Genomic DNA, 18,661 nt, shown 5'->3' on the forward strand with positions numbered 1-18,661 from the left:
TTTTCACACAAACCCGACCGAAAGGCAACCAACCCTTTACCCGTCGGGAGAGTTCGTTTTCACACAAACCCCACCGAAAGGCAACCAACCCTTTACCCGTCGGGAGAGTTCGTTTTCACACAAACCGGACCGAAAGGCAACCAACCCTTTACCCGTCGGGAGAGTTCGTTTTCACACAAACCCGACCGAAAGGCAACCAACCCTTGACCCGTTGGGAGAGTTCGTTTTCACACAAACCCCACCGAAAGGTAACCAACCCTTGACCCGTCGGGAGAGTTCGTTTTCACACAAACCCCACCGAAAGGTAACCAACCCTTTACCCGTCGGGAGAGTTCGTTTTCACACAAACTCCACCGAAAAGTAACCAACCCTTTACCCGTCGGGAGAGTTCGTTTTCACACAAACCCGACCGAAAGGCAACCAACCCTTTACCCGTCGGGAGAGTTCGTTTTCACACAAACCCGACCGAAAGGCAACCAACCCTTTACCCGTCGGGAGAGTTCGTTTTCACACAAACCCGACCGAAAGGTAACCAACCCTTTACCCGTCGGGAGAGTTCGTTTTCACACAAACCCGACCGAAAGGTAACCAACCCTTTACCCGTCGGGAGAGTTCGTTTTCACACAAACCCGCCCGAAAGGTAACTAACGCTTTACCCGTCTGTAGGGTTTGTTTTCACACACTCGACCGAACTGTATGTGAAAAACACCGAACACACAACCTTTTGTTACCAAGGGTAACCCCTTTTGTAACCAAGATCAAAAGTTAACATAGCCTACCGTGTTTTTCATGAGTGGAGCATTGTGCCTGGAATAGATCAACCCCTTCGTTGTACTCATTTGTAACTAAATACCTTAAACTCATCCGATGACTTCATAGCCTTGAGTACCAAACCACATTTCCTGGCGTTGTATTCACACTCCTACCTACCTTTCAGTCCGAGGCCTTCTGGCGTCTTGAGTCGTCGTTCCATCTCAACAAAAACTGTTGATTGGCTTCCATATCTTCCCGGTCCATATACCATACCTTCCCGGTCCACATACCATAGCTTCCCGGTCCACATACCGTGTGGTGCTGAGAAGGCCTTAAATTCTCAACCATGACCTCAAAACTATCATTCACCACCATAGATACTGCGGATGCATGTGGTGACAGGGGAGAAAAAATCTTCCCTTTAACAAGAAGATTTCCAAAAAAAAAAAAACGGCCATCAAACATTGGCTAAAAGTCATAAAAGCTTAAGCTTAACACTTTCCAAAAAGAAAGACTTCCCTTTAACAGGAAGACTTTCCAAAATAAGGTTAACGCTAAAACACTTATTTAAATTGGTTAGTAGTTAAGCTAAAGCGATGACTTGTACTGAATATAAAATTGGCGACAGTGGAGAGGAAAGACTCCCCTTGACCAGGAAGATTTTCAAAAAGAAAGACTTCCCTTTAACAGGAGGACTTTCCAAAAATAAAAACTTCCCTTTAACAGGAAGACTTCCAGAAACACTAACACTGCACCAATTACGTAAATTAATTATAAATAAGCTTAAACAATGCCTCCTACTGAGAATCCATGTGGTAACAAGAATGGAAACATTTCCCTATAACAGGAAGATTTTCAAAAACAAAGACTTCCCTTTAACAGGAAGACTTTCCAAAATAAGGTTAAAGCTAGAACTATTATTTAAATTGGTTAATAGTTAAGCTAAAGCAATGACTTGTACTGACTATCCAACTGGTGACAGTGGAGAGGAAAAACTTCCCTTTACCAGGAAGATTTCCAAAATAATAATTAAACACCACACCAATTATTTAAATTCAATAAAAGTAAAGTAAGCTTAAGCAAGGCCTCCTACTGAGGATCCAAGTGGTGACTGGAGAGGAAAAGCTTCCCTTTAACAGAAAGACTTTCCAAAAAGAAGAACTTCCCTTTAACAGAAAGACTTTCCAAAATGAGGCCAGCACTGCACCAATTATTTAAATTGGTTAACAGTTAAGTAAGCCAAATCAATGCCTCATATTTAGAATGCATGTAGTGACAGTGGAGCGAATAAACTTCCCTTTAACAGGAAGAACCCTCCAGCAGAACCAGAAGTTGGCTCTGTACGAAAGCCATCTGTCACTACCCCCGGGGGATTTGAAAGAACAGAATAAAGAGAGAGACAGAAAAAAAAGAGCTGCTTCAGGAGTGTTTCTATAGGAGAAAAGGGAGTTAGTTGTAGTAGAAGCTCCTGTGGTGGCTTCATCCGAGAAGAAAAAAAAATTATTTGCAACAAAAAGTCCACCAGTTGCTTAGTCTAGGAGGGAAAATGGGTTAAAAACAAATTTAAACACTGAACAGGTCCCAGTTGATCCTCTCCAGATGGAAAACAAGGAGCTGAAAACCTGTAAATAAGAAATGGTGGATTACAGTGTGAACATTACCTCTGCATCCTCCGGCCTGCAGCTCCAGGAGATCTCGCCGTTGTCCGCTGTCGTCCAGAAGAAATGAAGTCCCATGATGAAATTAAAATTTGTTTGAATTAAGTTATGAAAGTATGGATCCTAAATTTCAAACTAAATTTTAAGTATCGGTAGGTACAAAAAATAAACGTATGTTGAAATGTAAAGACCTCATCTTCACTCAAAAACTGTATTCATTGGAAAGATAACCATCCTAATGCAGCTATACTACTGTGAACATAGCCACAGTATATTAGTACTAATAAGTAGGTAATCAAGGTTTATTATAGTGATATTTACAAAGCCTAAGATGAATCCCTTCCTACAGCCTCTAAACTGTATTTGCCAAGTCTTTGGCAGCCATTCTAGATATCAGATTCTAGTTACACCTAAACCTGCACAGGTCACAAGACCACAGCAACTGATTCAAACACTAAAACCCAAAGACAGAAGGATTTAAAACAGCAGAATCCTTCTCAGCTCATTGACTCTCAGCAGAGAATCAAACCAAACCAGCACAGCAAGAGGCCTAGCGTTGGCCTTCAACAAGCGATAGCATCAGCGGAGTAGCACAGCAAAACCCGCAACAGCTCCTACCCTGAGATGTCTTCTGGACCCGCCATTGGAACAGTTCTTTGACTTAAACCTTTGATGGGTTGGGCGGATCCGCCAGGCACCTTGTAGCGATTCCTCAGCTTGATTGAAGGGATCCTCAGCTTGATTGAAGGGAATCCTCAGCTTGATTGAAGGGAATCCTCAGCTTGATTGAAGGGAATCCTCAGCTTGATTGAAGGGAATCCTCAGCTTGATTGAAGGGAATCCTCAGCTTGATTGAAGGGAATCCTCAGCTTGATTGGAGGGAATCCTCAGCTTGATTGGAGGGAATCCTCAGCTTGATTGAAGGGAATCGTCAGCTTGATTGTAGTACATCCATAATCGATCAACTGCTGGCGATCCTCAGCTTGATTGTAGTACGTCCATAATCGATCAGCTGGCAGCTAAAGATGCCATTATATCTCCTCAGATGTTTCAGGGACGCCAGCAACCAAACAAACCGCCGCTGAGAGGCCATGGTCGGGTCTCTCCTTGTGTGCTGCTCTGTTTGGACACAAAAAATTACTTCACTAACCAGGCCCAGCGGCAGAATCAGCTGTGTGCCGCCTCCCCCTCCCCCGAACTGGAAGCCATTTGTTGTTTTCACTTTAAAGTGGCTAACTCTCTGTTATTCCTATATTGATTTGATACAATAAGGGCTTCCGCACTTCCCATAACTGTAGCTTCTGTCACTTTATTCAGCAATTAAAACTGTTTAATCCATTGTCAACACGTCGTAACCTGCTTTTCCAAGCCACCTTTAAACGTAACATGATCGTCAAGATGCTCGCCCTGGCTCTACACCTGTGCAAAGGAGACCAGCTGCTGCTGTGCAGAGCTGCACACGTGCGTTAGAATCATGGCAGCAAACCAGCAAAATGCAAAGACCTTTGCACGGTTTTCCCCTCAAACTAACCGACTAAGTTGAGTAATGCTGTTGGATGCAGGTAATGTTAGCTAAGAGATGACAAGCTAATACCAACACAGCACCTTAAGCTTGTTAACAAGCAGCCTGTAGGCTACTGGTGTTGTTTATGTTCAAAACTGGGAAGTACTTGTTACATTCGAGTAGCTTTTTTGGGGGGGGGAAAGGTACTTAGAGTAGTTTTATTGCACTGTACCCTTTTCTTTTACTTGAGTGATATTATTGCTACGTAGATTCAATTTACACCCACAGAATAAGCCGATGCTATACGGCAAGCCGTTTTAACATAAATTCGGTTTCTTCTGACTATCCGTAATTACGTTCTAGATATCTAAAAATGCATTTTGACTAGACAAAACTACATTTTGACTATCTGGAGCGGTAACTTAAGATATCTGCATTTACATTCTGACTAGTAAGAATAATAATTCGAGATATCTTCAATTACATTTTGACGAGTCAAAATTCCTTTCAAGATATCTCAAATTACGACACTGGTTCCGTCATTAATAACAATTTAAGATATCTTTAACTTAATTATGACTAGTCAAAATTACAATTTTAGATATCTGAATTAAGAATTGCGTGGAAGCCCCTTTGTGCTGTCCAAACAGTTGCCTGCAGAATTTTATGTTTCCCGCACAAAATTGTCGATAAATGCCACAACATAGAAAGAGCTCGGCCATGTTGGATATGCAGAGAACTCAAAACTTCATCAACTATAAGACTGCTTCTCAAATCTGCAAAGAATTTCCTGTTTATTCGTTTCCGACAAACCGAATGCACTTAAAAACTGCTTTGAAAAGCTAAAATTGCTATTGTCAAAGCATTTTCAACATATGAAATGTTTTTTCTATTTTTTTTTTCTTCTATTTGTCATTGCTTTATTAAACTTTCAAATTGCCACGTAAGTCAGGGTCGTTTTGACTACACATAATACATATTCAAGATATCAGTTAATGGGCGTGCCGTGGTGGCGTAGGGGTTGGCGCGACCCACGTTTGGGGGCCTCGAGTCCTCGACGCGGCTGTCGCGGGTTCGACTCCCGGACCCGGCGACATTTGCCGCATGTCTTCCCCCCTCTCCCTCCCCCTTTCCTGTCAGCCTACTTCATGAAAAGGGACACTAGAGCCCACAAAAAGACCCCCTGGAGGGGTTACAAAAAAAAAAAAAAAAAAAAAAAAGATATCAGTTAATGTCATTCTGACTAGTCAGAATGTTAATTTAAGATATCTTAAATAGAAAAGCTGTGTAATTCAAGATATCTCCAAATCATTCAGAGATATCTTAAAAAGAATTTTGACTAGTCAAAATTACAATTCAAGATATCTTAAATTTAGTTTTGTCTAGTAATTATTTGCTTTTAAGATATCTATAATTTAGTTTTCACTAGTCAAAACTACAGATTTCCTATTCAAAATAAATGTAAGATATCTCGAATGTTGTTGTCATTCGAGATATCTTTAATTAGAATTATGACTAATCAAAACTAAATTCGAGATATCTCGAATTTACTTTATGATTAGTCATAATTTGATTGTAGATATCTGAAGTGTGCATTTCAGATAGTCAGTAATTCATTGTAGATATCTTGAATTGAAGTCTCCATACAACTCTATGATAAATCTGACGTCATTTCGACTAGTCAGAATGTAATTAGAGATATATCAAATAGGTATTTTATCAAGTCAAAATATAATTAGAGATATCTTAAATCGCTAAAACGTCTAGTCATAAAACAATTTGAGATATCTGGAATGTAAGGGCGGCAAAACCGAATTTATTTTAAAACGGCTTGCCGTAGGTTAGCCCCCCTGTTAAACTCGTCTGGAGCCGAGCCTGTCGTCGATGGAAAAAGACAAAAACTAAAAGTAAGGTTTCCGAAATATAACTTACCGAATAACCAACGCAGCAATTTCAAACATGGCACTCCAGCGGCCTACTTGCCGTCACTGCAGCCTCCTCGCAGGTCAAGTAGGCCTCGATGTCCATAATCGATCAGCTGGCAGCTCCAGCTGCCATTTTATCTCCTCAGATGTTTCAGGGACGCCAGCAACCAAACAAACCGCCGCTGAGAGGCCATGGTCGGGTCTCTCCTTGTGTGCTGCTCTGTTTGGACACAAAAAATTACTTCACTAACCAGGCCCAGCGGCAGAATCAGCTGTGTGCCGCCTCCCCCTCCCCCGAACTGGAAGCCATTTGTTGTTTTCACTTTAAAGTGGCTAACTCTCTGTTATTCCTATATTGATTTGATACAATAAGGGCTTCCGCACTTCCCATAACTGTAGCTTCTGTCACTTTATTCAGCAATTAAAACTGTTTAATCCATTGTTAACACGTCGTAACCTGCTTTTCCAAGCCGCCTTTAAACGTAACATGATCGTCAAGATGCTCGCCCTGGCTCTACACCTGTGCAAAGGAGACCTGCTGCTGCTGTGCAGAGCTGCACACGTGTGTTAGAATCATGGCAGCAAACCAGCAAAATGCAAAGACCTTTGCACGGTTTTCCCCTCAAACTAACCGACTAACTTGAGTAATGCTGTTGGATGCAGGTAATGTTAGCTAAGAGATGACAAGCTAATACCAACACAGCACCTTAAGCTTGTTAACAAGCAGCCTGTAGGCTACTGGTGTTGTTTATGTTCAAAACTGGGAAGTACTTGTTACATTCGAGTAGCTTTTTTTGGGGGGGGGGGGAGGTACTTGGAGTAGTTTTATTGCACTGTACCCTTTTCTTTTACTTGAGTGATATTATTGCTACGTAGATTCAATTTACACCCACAGAATAAGCCGATGCTATACGGCAAGCCGTTTTAACATAAATTCGGTTTCTTCTGACTATCCGTAATTACGTTCTAGATATCTAAAAATGCATTTTGACTAGACAAAACTACATTTTGACTATCTGGAGCGGTAACTTAAGATATCTGCATTTACATTCTGACTAGTAAGAATAATAATTCGAGATATCTTCAATTACATTTTGACGAGTCAAAATTCCTTTCAAGATATCTCAAATTACGACACTGGTTCCGTCATTAATAACAATTTAAGATATCTTTAACTTAATTATGACTAGTCAAAATTACAATTTTAGATATCTGAATTAAGAATTGCGTGGAAGCCCCTTTGTGCTGTCCAAACAGTTGCCTGCAGAATTTTATGTTTCCCGCACAAAATTGTCGATAAATGCCACAACATAGAAAGAGCTCGGCCATGTTGGATATGCAGAGAACTCAAAACTTCATCAACTATAAGACTGCTTCTCAAATCTGCAAAGAATTTCCTGTTTATTCGTTTCCGACAAACCGAATGCACTTAAAAACTGCTTTGAAAAGCTAAAATTGCTATTGTCAAAGCATTTTCAACATATGAAATGTTTTTTCTATTTTTTTTTTCTTCTATTTGTCATTGCTTTATTGAACTTTCAAATTGCCACGTAAGTCAGGGTCGTTTTGACTACACATAATACATATTCAAGATATCAGTTAATGTCATTCTGACTAGTCAGAATGTTAATTTAAGATATCTTAAATAGAAAAGCTGTGTAATTCAAGATATCTCCAAATCATTCAGAGATATCTTAAAAAGAATTTTGACTAGTCAAAATTACAATTCAAGATATCTTAAATTTAGTTTTGTCTAGTAATTATTTGCTTTTAAGATATCTATAATTTAGTTTTCACTAGTCAAAACTACAGATTTCCTATTCAAAATAAATGTAAGATATCTCGAATGTTGTTGTCATTCGAGATATCTTTAATTAGAATTATGACTAATCAAAACTAAATTCGAGATATCTCGAATTTACTTTATGATTAGTCATAATTTGATTGTAGATATCTGAAGTGTGCATTTCAGATAGTCAGTAATTCATTGTAGATATCTTGAATTGAAGTCTCCATACAACTCTATGATAAATCTGACGTCATTTCGACTAGTCAGAATGTAATTAGAGATATATCAAATAGGTATTTTATCAAGTCAAAATATAATTAGAGATATCTTAAATCGCTAAAACGTCTAGTCATAAAACAATTTGAGATATCTGGAATGTAAGGGCGGCAAAACCGAATTTATTTTAAAACTGCTTGCCGTAGGTTAGCCCCCCTGTTAAACTCGTCTGGAGCCGAGCCTGTCGTCGATGGAAAAAGACAAAAACTAAAAGTAAGGTTTCCGAAATATAACTTACCGAATAACCAACGCAGCAATTTCAAACATGGCACTCCAGCGGCCTACTTGCCGTCACTGCAGCCTCCTCGTAGGTCAAGTAGGCCTCGATGTCCATAATCGATCAGCTGGCAGCTCCAGCTGCCATTTTATCTCCTCAGATGTTTCAGGGACGCCAGCAACCAAACAAACCGCCGCTGAGAGGCCATGGTCGGGTCTCTCCTTGTGTGCTGCTCTGTTTGGACACAAAAAATTACTTCACTAACCAGGCCCAGCGGCAGAATCAGCTGTGTGCCGCCTCCCCCTCCCCCGAACTGGAAGCCATTTGTTGTTTTCACTTTAAAGTGGCTAACTCTCTGTTATTCCTATATTGATTTGATACAATAAGGGCTTCCGCACTTCCCATAACTGTAGCTTCTGTCACTTTATTCAGCAATTAAAACTGTTTAATCCATTGTTAACACGTCGTAACCTGCTTTTCCAAGCCGCCTTTAAACGTAACATGATCGTCAAGATGCTCGCCCTGGCTCTACACCTGTGCAAAGGAGACCTGCTGCTGCTGTGCAGAGCTGCACACGTGTGTTAGAATCATGGCAGCAAACCAGCAAAATGCAAAGACCTTTGCACGGTTTTCCCCTCAAACTAACCGACTAACTTGAGTAATGCTGTTGGATGCAGGTAATGTTAGCTAAGAGATGACAAGCTAATACCAACACAGCACCTTAAGCTTGTTAACAAGCAGCCTGTAGGCTACTGGTGTTGTTTATGTTCAAAACTGGGAAGTACTTGTTACATTCGAGTAGCTTTTTTGGGGGGGGGAAGGTACTTCGAGCAGTTTTATTGCACTGTACCCTTTTCTTTTACTTGAGTGATATTATTGCTACGTAGATTAATTTTACACCCACAGAATAAGCCGATGCTATATGGCAAGCCGTATTAACATAAATTCGGTTTCTTCTGACTATCCGTAATTACGTTCTAGATATCTAAAAATGCATTTTGACTAGACAAAACTACATTTTGACTATCTGGAGCGGTAACTTAAGATATCTGCATTTACATTCTGACTAGTAAGAATAATAATTCGAGATATCTTCAATTACATTTTGACGAGTCAAAATTCCTTTCAAGATATCTCAAATTACGACACTGGTTCCGTCATTAATTACAATTTAAGATATCTTTAACTTAATTATGACAAGTCAAAATAACAATTTTAGATATCTGAATTAAGAATTGCGTGAAAGCCCCTTTGTGCTGTCCAAACAGTTGCCTGCAGAATTTTATGTTTCCTGCACAAAATTGTCGATAAATGCCACAACATAGAAAGAGCTCGGCCATGTTGGATATGCAGAGAACTCAAAACTTCATCAACTATAAGACTGCTTCTCAAATCTGCAAAGAATTTCCTGTTTATTCGTTTCCGACAAACCGAATGCACTTAAAAACTGCTTTGAAAAGCTAAAATTGCTATTGTCAAAGCATTTTCAACATATGAAATGTTTTTTCTATTTTTTTTTTCTTCTATTTGTCATTGCTTTATTGAACTTTCAAATTGCCACGTAAGTCAGGGTCGTTTTGACTACACATAATACATATTCAAGATATCAGTTAATGTCATTCTGACTAGTCAGAATGTTAATTTAAGATATCTTAAATAGAAAAGCTGTGTAATTCAAGATATCTCCAAATCATTCAGAGATATCTTAAAAAGAATTTTGACTAGTCAAAATTACAATTCAAGATATCTTAAATTTAGTTTTGTCTAGTAATTATTTGCTTTTAAGATATCTATAATTTAGTTTTCACTAGTCAAAACTACAGATTTCCTATTCAAAATAAATGTAAGATATCTCGAATGTTGTTGTCATTCGAGATATCTTTAATTAGAATTATGACTAATCAAAACTAAATTCGAGATATCTCGAATTTACTTTATGATTAGTCATAATTTGATTGTAGATATCTGAAGTGTGCATTTCAGATAGTCAGTAATTCATTGTAGATATCTTGAATTGAAGTCTCCATACAACTCTATGATAAATCTGACGTCATTTCGACTAGTCAGAATGTAATTAGAGATATATCAAATAGGTATTTTATCAAGTCAAAATATAATTAGAGATATCTTAAATCGCTAAAACGTCTAGTCATAAAACAATTTGAGATATCTGGAATGTAAGGGCGGCAAAACCGAATTTATTTTAAAACGGCTTGCCGTAGGTTAGCCCCCCTGTTAAACTCGTCTGGAGCCGAGCCTGTCGTCGATGGAAAAAGACAAAAACTAAAAGTAAGGTTTCCGAAATATAACTTACCGAATAACCAACGCAGCAATTTCAAACATGGCACTCCAGCGGCCTACTTGCCGTCACTGCAGCCTCCTCGTAGGTCAAGTAGGCCTCGATGTCCATAATCGATCAGCTGGCAGCTCCAGCTGCCATTTTATCTCCTCAGATGTTTCAGGGACGCCAGCAACCAAACAAACCGCCGCTGAGAGGCCATGGTCGGGTCTCTCCTTGTGTGCTGCTCTGTTTGGACACAAAAAATTACTTCACTAACCAGGCCCAGCGGCAGAATCAGCTGTGTGCCGCCTCCCCCTCCCCCGAACTGGAAGCCATTTGTTGTTTTCACTTTAAAGTGGCTAACTCTCTGTTATTCCTATATTGATTTGATACAATAAGGGCTTCCGCACTTCCCATAACTGTGGCTTCTGTCACTTTATTCAGCAATTAAAACTGTTTAATCCATTGTTAACACGTCGTAACCTGCTTTTCCAAGCCGCCTTTAAACGTAACATGATCGTCAAGATGCTCGCCCTGGCTCTACACCTGTGCAAAGGAGACCTGCTGCTGCTGTGCAGAGCTGCACACGTGTGTTAGAATCATAGCAGCAAACCAGCAAAATGCAAAGACCTTTGCACGGTTTTCCCCTCAAACTAACCGACTAACTTGAGTAATGCTGTTGGATGCAGGTAATGTTAGCTAAGAGATGACAAGCTAATACCAACACAGCACCTTAAGCTTGTTAACAAGCAGCCTGTAGGCTACTGGTGTTGTTTTTGTTCAAAACTGGGAAGTACTTGTTACATTCGAGTAGCTTTTTTGGGGGGGGGGGGAAGGTACTTGGAGTAGTTTTATTGCACTGTACCCTTTTCTTTTACTTGCGTGATATTATTGCTACGTAGATTAATTTTACACCCACAGAATAAGCCGATGCTATATGGCAAGCCGTATTAACATAAATTCGGTTTCTTCTGACTATCCGTAATTACGTTCTAGATATCTAAAAATGCATTTTGACTAGACAAAACTACATTTTGACTATCTGGAGCGGTAACTTAAGATATCTGCATTTACATTCTGACTAGTAAGAATAATAATTCGAGATATCTTCAATTACATTTTGACGAGTCAAAATTCCTTTCAAGATATCTCAAATTACGACACTGGTTCCGTCATTAATTACAATTTAAGATATCTTTAACTTAATTATGACAAGTCAAAATAACAATTTTAGATATCTGAATTAAGAATTGCGTGAAAGCCCCTTTGTGCTGTCCAAACAGTTGCCTGCAGAATTTTATGTTTCCTGCACAAAATTGTCGATAAATGCCACAACATAGAAAGAGCTCGGCCATGTTGGATATGCAGAGAACTCAAAACTTCATCAACTATAAGACTGCTTCTCAAATCTGCAAAGAATTTCCTGTTTATTCGTTTCCGACAAACCGAATGCACTTAAAAACTGCTTTGAAAAGCTAAAATTGCTATTGTCAAAGCATTTTCAACATATGAAATGTTTTTTCTATTTTTTTTTTTCTTCTATTTGTCATTGCTTTATTGAACTTTCAAATTGCCACGTAAGTCAGGGTCGTTTTGACTACACATAATACATATTCAAGATATCAGTTAATGTCATTCTGACTAGTCAGAATGTTAATTTAAGATATCTTAAATAGAAAAGCTGTGTAATTCAAGATATCTCCAAATCATTCAGAGATATCTTAAAAAGAATTTTGACTAGTCAAAATTACAATTCAAGATATCTTAAATTTAGTTTTGTCTAGTAATTATTTGCTTTTAAGATATCTATAATTTAGTTTTCACTAGTCAAAACTACAGATTTCCTATTCAAAATAAATGTAAGATATCTCGAATGTTGTTGTCATTCGAGATATCTTTAATTAGAATTATGACTAATCAAAACTAAATTCGAGATATCTCGAATTTACTTTATGATTAGTCATAATTTGATTGTAGATATCTGAAGTGTGCATTTCAGATAGTCAGTAATTCATTGTAGATATCTTGAATTGAAGTCTCCATACAACTCTATGATAAATCTGACGTCATTTCGACTAGTCAGAATGTAATTAGAGATATATCAAATAGGTATTTTGTTAAGTCAAAATATAATTAGAGATATCTTAAATCGCTAAAACGTCTAGTCATAAAACAATTTGAGATATCTGGAATGTAAGGGCGGCAAAACCGAATTTATTTTAAAACGGCTTGCCGTAGGTTAGCCCCCCTGTTAAACTCGTCTGGAGCCGAGCCTGTCGTCGATGGAAAAAGACAAAAACTAAAAGTAATGTTTCCGAAATATAACTTACCGAATAACCAACGCAGCAATTTCAAACATGGCACTCCAGCGGCCTACTTGCCGTCACTGCAGCCTCCTCGCAGGTCAAGTAGGCCTCGATGTCCATAATCGATCAGCTGGCAGCTCCAGCTGCCATTTTATCTCCTCAGATGTTTCAGGGACGCCAGCAACCAAACAAACCGCCGCTGAGAGGCCATGGTCGGGTCTCTCCTTGTGTGCTGCTCTGTTTGGACACAAAAAATTACTTCACTAACCAGGCCCAGCGGCAGAATCAGCTGTGTGCCGCCTCCCCCTCCCCCGAACTGGAAGCCATTTGTTGTTTTCACTTTAAAGTGGCTAACTCTCTGTTATTCCTATATTGATTTGATACAATAAGGGCTTCCGCACTTCCCATAACTGTAGCTTCTGTCACTTTATTCAGCAATTAAAACTGTTTAATCCATTGTTAACACGTCGTAACCTGCTTTTCCAAGCCGCCTTTAAACGTAACATGATCGTCAAGATGCTCGCCCTGGCTCTACACCTGTGCAAAGGAGACCTGCTGCTGCTGTGCAGAGCTGCACACGTGTGTTAGAATCATGGCAGCAAACCAGCAAAATGCAAAGACCTTTGCACGGTTTTCCCCTCAAACTAACCGACTAACTTGAGTAATGCTGTTGGATGCAGGTAATGTTAGCTAAGAGATGACAAGCTAATACCAACACAGCACCTTAAGCTTGTTAACAAGCAGCCTGTAGGCTACTGGTGTTGTTTATGTTCAAAACTGGGAAGTACTTGTTACATTCGAGTAGCTTTTTTTGGGGGGGGGGGGGAGGTACTTGGAGTAGTTTTATTGCACTGTACCCTTTTCTTTTACTTGAGTGATATTATTGCTACGTAGATTCAATTTACACCCACAGAATAAGCCGATGCTATACGGCAAGCCGTTTTAACATAAATTCGGTTTCTTCTGACTATCCGTAATTACGTTCTAGATATCTAAAAATGCATTTTGACTAGACAAAACTACATTTTGACTATCTGGAGCGGTAACTTAAGATATCTGCATTTACATTCTGACTAGTAAGAATAATAATTCGAGATATCTTCAATTACATTTTGACGAGTCAAAATTCCTTTCAAGATATCTCAAATTACGACACTGGTTCCGTCATTAATAACAATTTAAGATATCTTTAACTTAATTATGACTAGTCAAAATTACAATTTTAGATATCTGAATTAAGAATTGCGTGGAAGCCCCTTTGTGCTGTCCAAACAGTTGCCTGCAGAATTTTATGTTTCCCGCACAAAATTGTCGATAAATGCCACAACATAGAAAGAGCTCGGCCATGTTGGATATGCAGAGAACTCAAAACTTCATCAACTATAAGACTGCTTCTCAAATCTGCAAAGAATTTCCTGTTTATTCGTTTCCGACAAACCGAATGCACTTAAAAACTGCTTTGAAAAGCTAAAATTGCTATTGTCAAAGCATTTTCAACATATGAAATGTTTTTTCTATTTTTTTTTTCTTCTATTTGTCATTGCTTTATTGAACTTTCAAATTGCCACGTAAGTCAGGGTCGTTTTGACTACACATAATACATATTCAAGATATCAGTTAATGTCATTCTGACTAGTCAGAATGTTAATTTAAGATATCTTAAATAGAAAAGCTGTGTAATTCAAGATATCTCCAAATCATTCAGAGATATCTTAAAAAGAATTTTGACTAGTCAAAATTACAATTCAAGATATCTTAAATTTAGTTTTGTCTAGTAATTATTTGCTTTTAAGATATCTATAATTTAGTTTTCACTAGTCAAAACTACAGATTTCCTATTCAAAATAAATGTAAGATATCTCGAATGTTGTTGTCATTCGAGATATCTTTAATTAGAATTATGACTAATCAAAACTAAATTCGAGATATCTCGAATTTACTTTATGATTAGTCATAATTTGATTGTAGATATCTGAAGTGTGCATTTCAGATAGTCAGTAATTCATTGTAGATATCTTGAATTGAAGTCTCCATACAACTCTATGATAAATCTGACGTCATTTCGACTAGTCAGAATGTAATTAGAGATATATCAAATAGGTATTTTATCAAGTCAAAATATAATTAGAGATATCTTAAATCGCTAAAACGTCTAGTCATAAAACAATTTGAGATATCTGGAATGTAAGGGCGGCAAAACCGAATTTATTTTAAAACTGCTTGCCGTAGGTTAGCCCCCCTGTTAAACTCGTCTGGAGCCGAGCCTGTCGTCGATGGAAAAAGACAAAAACTAAAAGTAAGGTTTCCGAAATATAACTTACCGAATAACCAACGCAGCAATTTCAAACATGGCACTCCAGCGGCCTACTTGCCGTCACTGCAGCCTCCTCGTAGGTCAAGTAGGCCTCGATGTCCATAATCGATCAGCTGGCAGCTCCAGCTGCCATTTTATCTCCTCAGATGTTTCAGGGACGCCAGCAACCAAACAAACCGCCGCTGAGAGGCCATGGTCGGGTCTCTCCTTGTGTGCTGCTCTGTTTGGACACAAAAAATTACTTCACTAACCAGGCCCAGCGGCAGAATCAGCTGTGTGCCGCCTCCCCCTCCCCCGAACTGGAAGCCATTTGTTGTTTTCACTTTAAAGTGGCTAACTCTCTGTTATTCCTATATTGATTTGATACAATAAGGGCTTCCGCACTTCCCATAACTGTAGCTTCTGTCACTTTATTCAGCAATTAAAACTGTTTAATCCATTGTTAACACGTCGTAACCTGCTTTTCCAAGCCGCCTTTAAACGTAACATGATCGTCAAGATGCTCGCCCTGGCTCTACACCTGTGCAAAGGAGACCTGCTGCTGCTGTGCAGAGCTGCACACGTGTGTTAGAATCATGGCAGCAAACCAGCAAAATGCAAAGACCTTTGCACGGTTTTCCCCTCAAACTAACCGACTAACTTGAGTAATGCTGTTGGATGCAGGTAATGTTAGCTAAGAGATGACAAGCTAATACCAACACAGCACCTTAAGCTTGTTAACAAGCAGCCTGTAGGCTACTGGTGTTGTTTATGTTCAAAACTGGGAAGTACTTGTTACATTCGAGTAGCTTTTTTGGGGGGGGGAAGGTACTTCGAGCAGTTTTATTGCACTGTACCCTTTTCTTTTACTTGAGTGATATTATTGCTACGTAGATTAATTTTACACCCACAGAATAAGCCGATGCTATATGGCAAGCCGTATTAACATAAATTCGGTTTCTTCTGACTATCCGTAATTACGTTCTAGATATCTAAAAATGCATTTTGACTAGACAAAACTACATTTTGACTATCTGGAGCGGTAACTTAAGATATCTGCATTTACATTCTGACTAGTAAGAATAATAATTCGAGATATCTTCAATTACATTTTGACGAGTCAAAATTCCTTTCAAGATATCTCAAATTACGACACTGGTTCCGTCATTAATTACAATTTAAGATATCTTTAACTTAATTATGACAAGTCAAAATAACAATTTTAGATATCTGAATTAAGAATTGCGTGAAAGCCCCTTTGTGCTGTCCAAACAGTTGCCTGCAGAATTTTATGTTTCCTGCACAAAATTGTCGATAAATGCCACAACATAGAAAGAGCTCGGCCATGTTGGATATGCAGAGAACTCAAAACTTCATCAACTATAAGACTGCTTCTCAAATCTGCAAAGAATTTCCTGTTTATTCGTTTCCGACAAACCGAATGCACTTAAAAACTGCTTTGAAAAGCTAAAATTGCTATTGTCAAAGCATTTTCAACATATGAAATGTTTTTTCTATTTTTTTTTTCTTCTATTTGTCATTGCTTTATTGAACTTTCAAATTGCCACGTAAGTCAGGGTCGTTTTGACTACACATAATACATATTCAAGATATCAGTTAATGTCATTCTGACTAGTCAGAATGTTAATTTAAGATATCTTAAATAGAAAAGCTGTGTAATTCAAGATATCTCCAAATCATTCAGAGATATCTTAAAAAGAATTTTGACTAGTCAAAATTACAATTCAAGATATCTTAAATTTAGTTTTGTCTAGTAATTATTTGCTTTTAAGATATCTATAATTTAGTTTTCACTAGTCAAAACTACAGATTTCCTATTCAAAATAAATGTAAGATATCTCGAATGTTGTTGTCATTCGAGATATCTTTAATTAGAATTATGACTAATCAAAACTAAATTCGAGATATCTCGAATTTACTTTATGATTAGTCATAATTTGATTGTAGATATCTGAAGTGTGCATTTCAGATAGTCAGTAATTCATTGTAGATATCTTGAATTGAAGTCTCCATACAACTCTATGATAAATCTGACGTCATTTCGACTAGTCAGAATGTAATTAGAGATATATCAAATAGGTATTTTATCAAGTCAAAATATAATTAGAGATATCTTAAATCGCTAAAACGTCTAGTCATAAAACAATTTGAGATATCTGGAATGTAAGGGCGGCAAAACCGAATTTATTTTAAAACGGCTTGCCGTAGGTTAGCCCCCCTGTTAAACTCGTCTGGAGCCGAGCCTGTCGTCGATGGAAAAAGACAAAAACTAAAAGTAAGGTTTCCGAAATATAACTTACCGAATAACCAACGCAGCAATTTCAAACATGGCACTCCAGCGGCCTACTTGCCGTCACTGCAGCCTCCTCGTAGGTCAAGTAGGCCTCGATGTCCATAATCGATCAGCTGGCAGCTCCAGCTGCCATTTTATCTCCTCAGATGTTTCAGGGACGCCAGCAACCAAACAAACCGCCGCTGAGAGGCCATGGTCGGGTCTCTCCTTGTGTGCTGCTCTGTTTGGACACAAAAAATTACTTCACTAACCAGGCCCAGCGGCAGAATCAGCTGTGTGCCGCCTCCCCCTCCCCCGAACTGGAAGCCATTTGTTGTTTTCACTTTAAAGTGGCTAACTCTCTGTTATTCCTATATTGATTTGATACAATAAGGGCTTCCGCACTTCCCATAACTGTGGCTTCTGTCACTTTATTCAGCAATTAAAACTGTTTAATCCATTGTTAACACGTCGTAACCTGCTTTTCCAAGCCGCCTTTAAACGTAACATGATCGTCAAGATGCTCGCCCTGGCTCTACACCTGTGCAAAGGAGACCTGCTGCTGCTGTGCAGAGCTGCACACGTGTGTTAGAATCATGGCAGCAAACCAGCAAAATGCAAAGACCTTTGCACGGTTTTCCCCTCAAACTAACCGACTAACTTGAGTAATGCTGTTGGATGCAGGTAATGTTAGCTAAGAGATGACAAGCTAATACCAACACAGCACCTTAAGCTTGTTAACAAGCAGCCTGTAGGCTACTGGTGTTGTTTTTGTTCAAAACTGGGAAGTACTTGTTACATTCGAGTAGCTTTTTTGGGGGGGGGGGGAAGGTACTTGGAGTAGTTTTATTGCACTGTACCCTTTTCTTTTACTTGCGTGATATTATTGCTACGTAGATTAATTTTACACCCACAGAATAAGCCGATGCTATATGGCAAGCCGTATTAACATAAATTCGGTTTCTTCTGACTATCCGTAATTACGTTCTAGATATCTAAAAATGCATTTTGACTAGACAAAACTACATTTTGACTATCTGGAGCGGTAACTTAAGATATCTGCATTTACATTCTGACTAGTAAGAATAATAATTCGAGATATCTTCAATTACATTTTGACGAGTCAAAATTCCTTTCAAGATATCTCAAATTACGACACTGGTTCCGTCATTAATTACAATTTAAGATATCTTTAACTTAATTATGACAAGTCAAAATAACAATTTTAGATATCTGAATTAAGAATTGCGTGAAAGCCCCTTTGTGCTGTCCAAACAGTTGCCTGCAGAATTTTATGTTTCCTGCACAAAATTGTCGATAAATGCCACAACATAGAAAGAGCTCGGCCATGTTGGATATGCAGAGA

General features: G+C 38.6%; 2 long non-coding RNA genes across 2 annotated transcripts; both read right to left on the minus strand.

Annotated features, from left to right (window-relative positions):
- Nucleotides 1–5,936: 5,936 nt before the first annotated feature.
- Nucleotides 5,937–10,639, minus strand: LOC116725253 (uncharacterized). Its single transcript, XR_004340361.1, has 3 exons — nucleotides 10,437–10,639; nucleotides 8,144–8,356; nucleotides 5,937–6,060 (listed from the first exon to the last, which is right to left on the minus strand). It is a non-coding gene; the product is annotated as an uncharacterized LOC116725253 (long non-coding RNA).
- A 2,183-nt stretch (nucleotides 10,640–12,822) lies between these two features.
- LOC116725254 (uncharacterized) lies at nucleotides 12,823–17,526 on the minus strand. The gene is made up of 3 exons (XR_004340362.1): nucleotides 17,324–17,526; nucleotides 15,031–15,243; nucleotides 12,823–12,946 (listed from the first exon to the last, which is right to left on the minus strand). It is a non-coding gene; the product is annotated as an uncharacterized LOC116725254 (long non-coding RNA).
- Between the last annotated feature and the right edge of the window lie 1,135 nt (nucleotides 17,527–18,661).

The sequence above is a fragment of the Xiphophorus hellerii genome, chromosome 9 (genome assembly GCF_003331165.1).
Source record: "Xiphophorus hellerii strain 12219 chromosome 9, Xiphophorus_hellerii-4.1, whole genome shotgun sequence".
Lineage (NCBI taxonomy): Eukaryota > Metazoa > Chordata > Actinopteri > Cyprinodontiformes > Poeciliidae > Xiphophorus > Xiphophorus hellerii.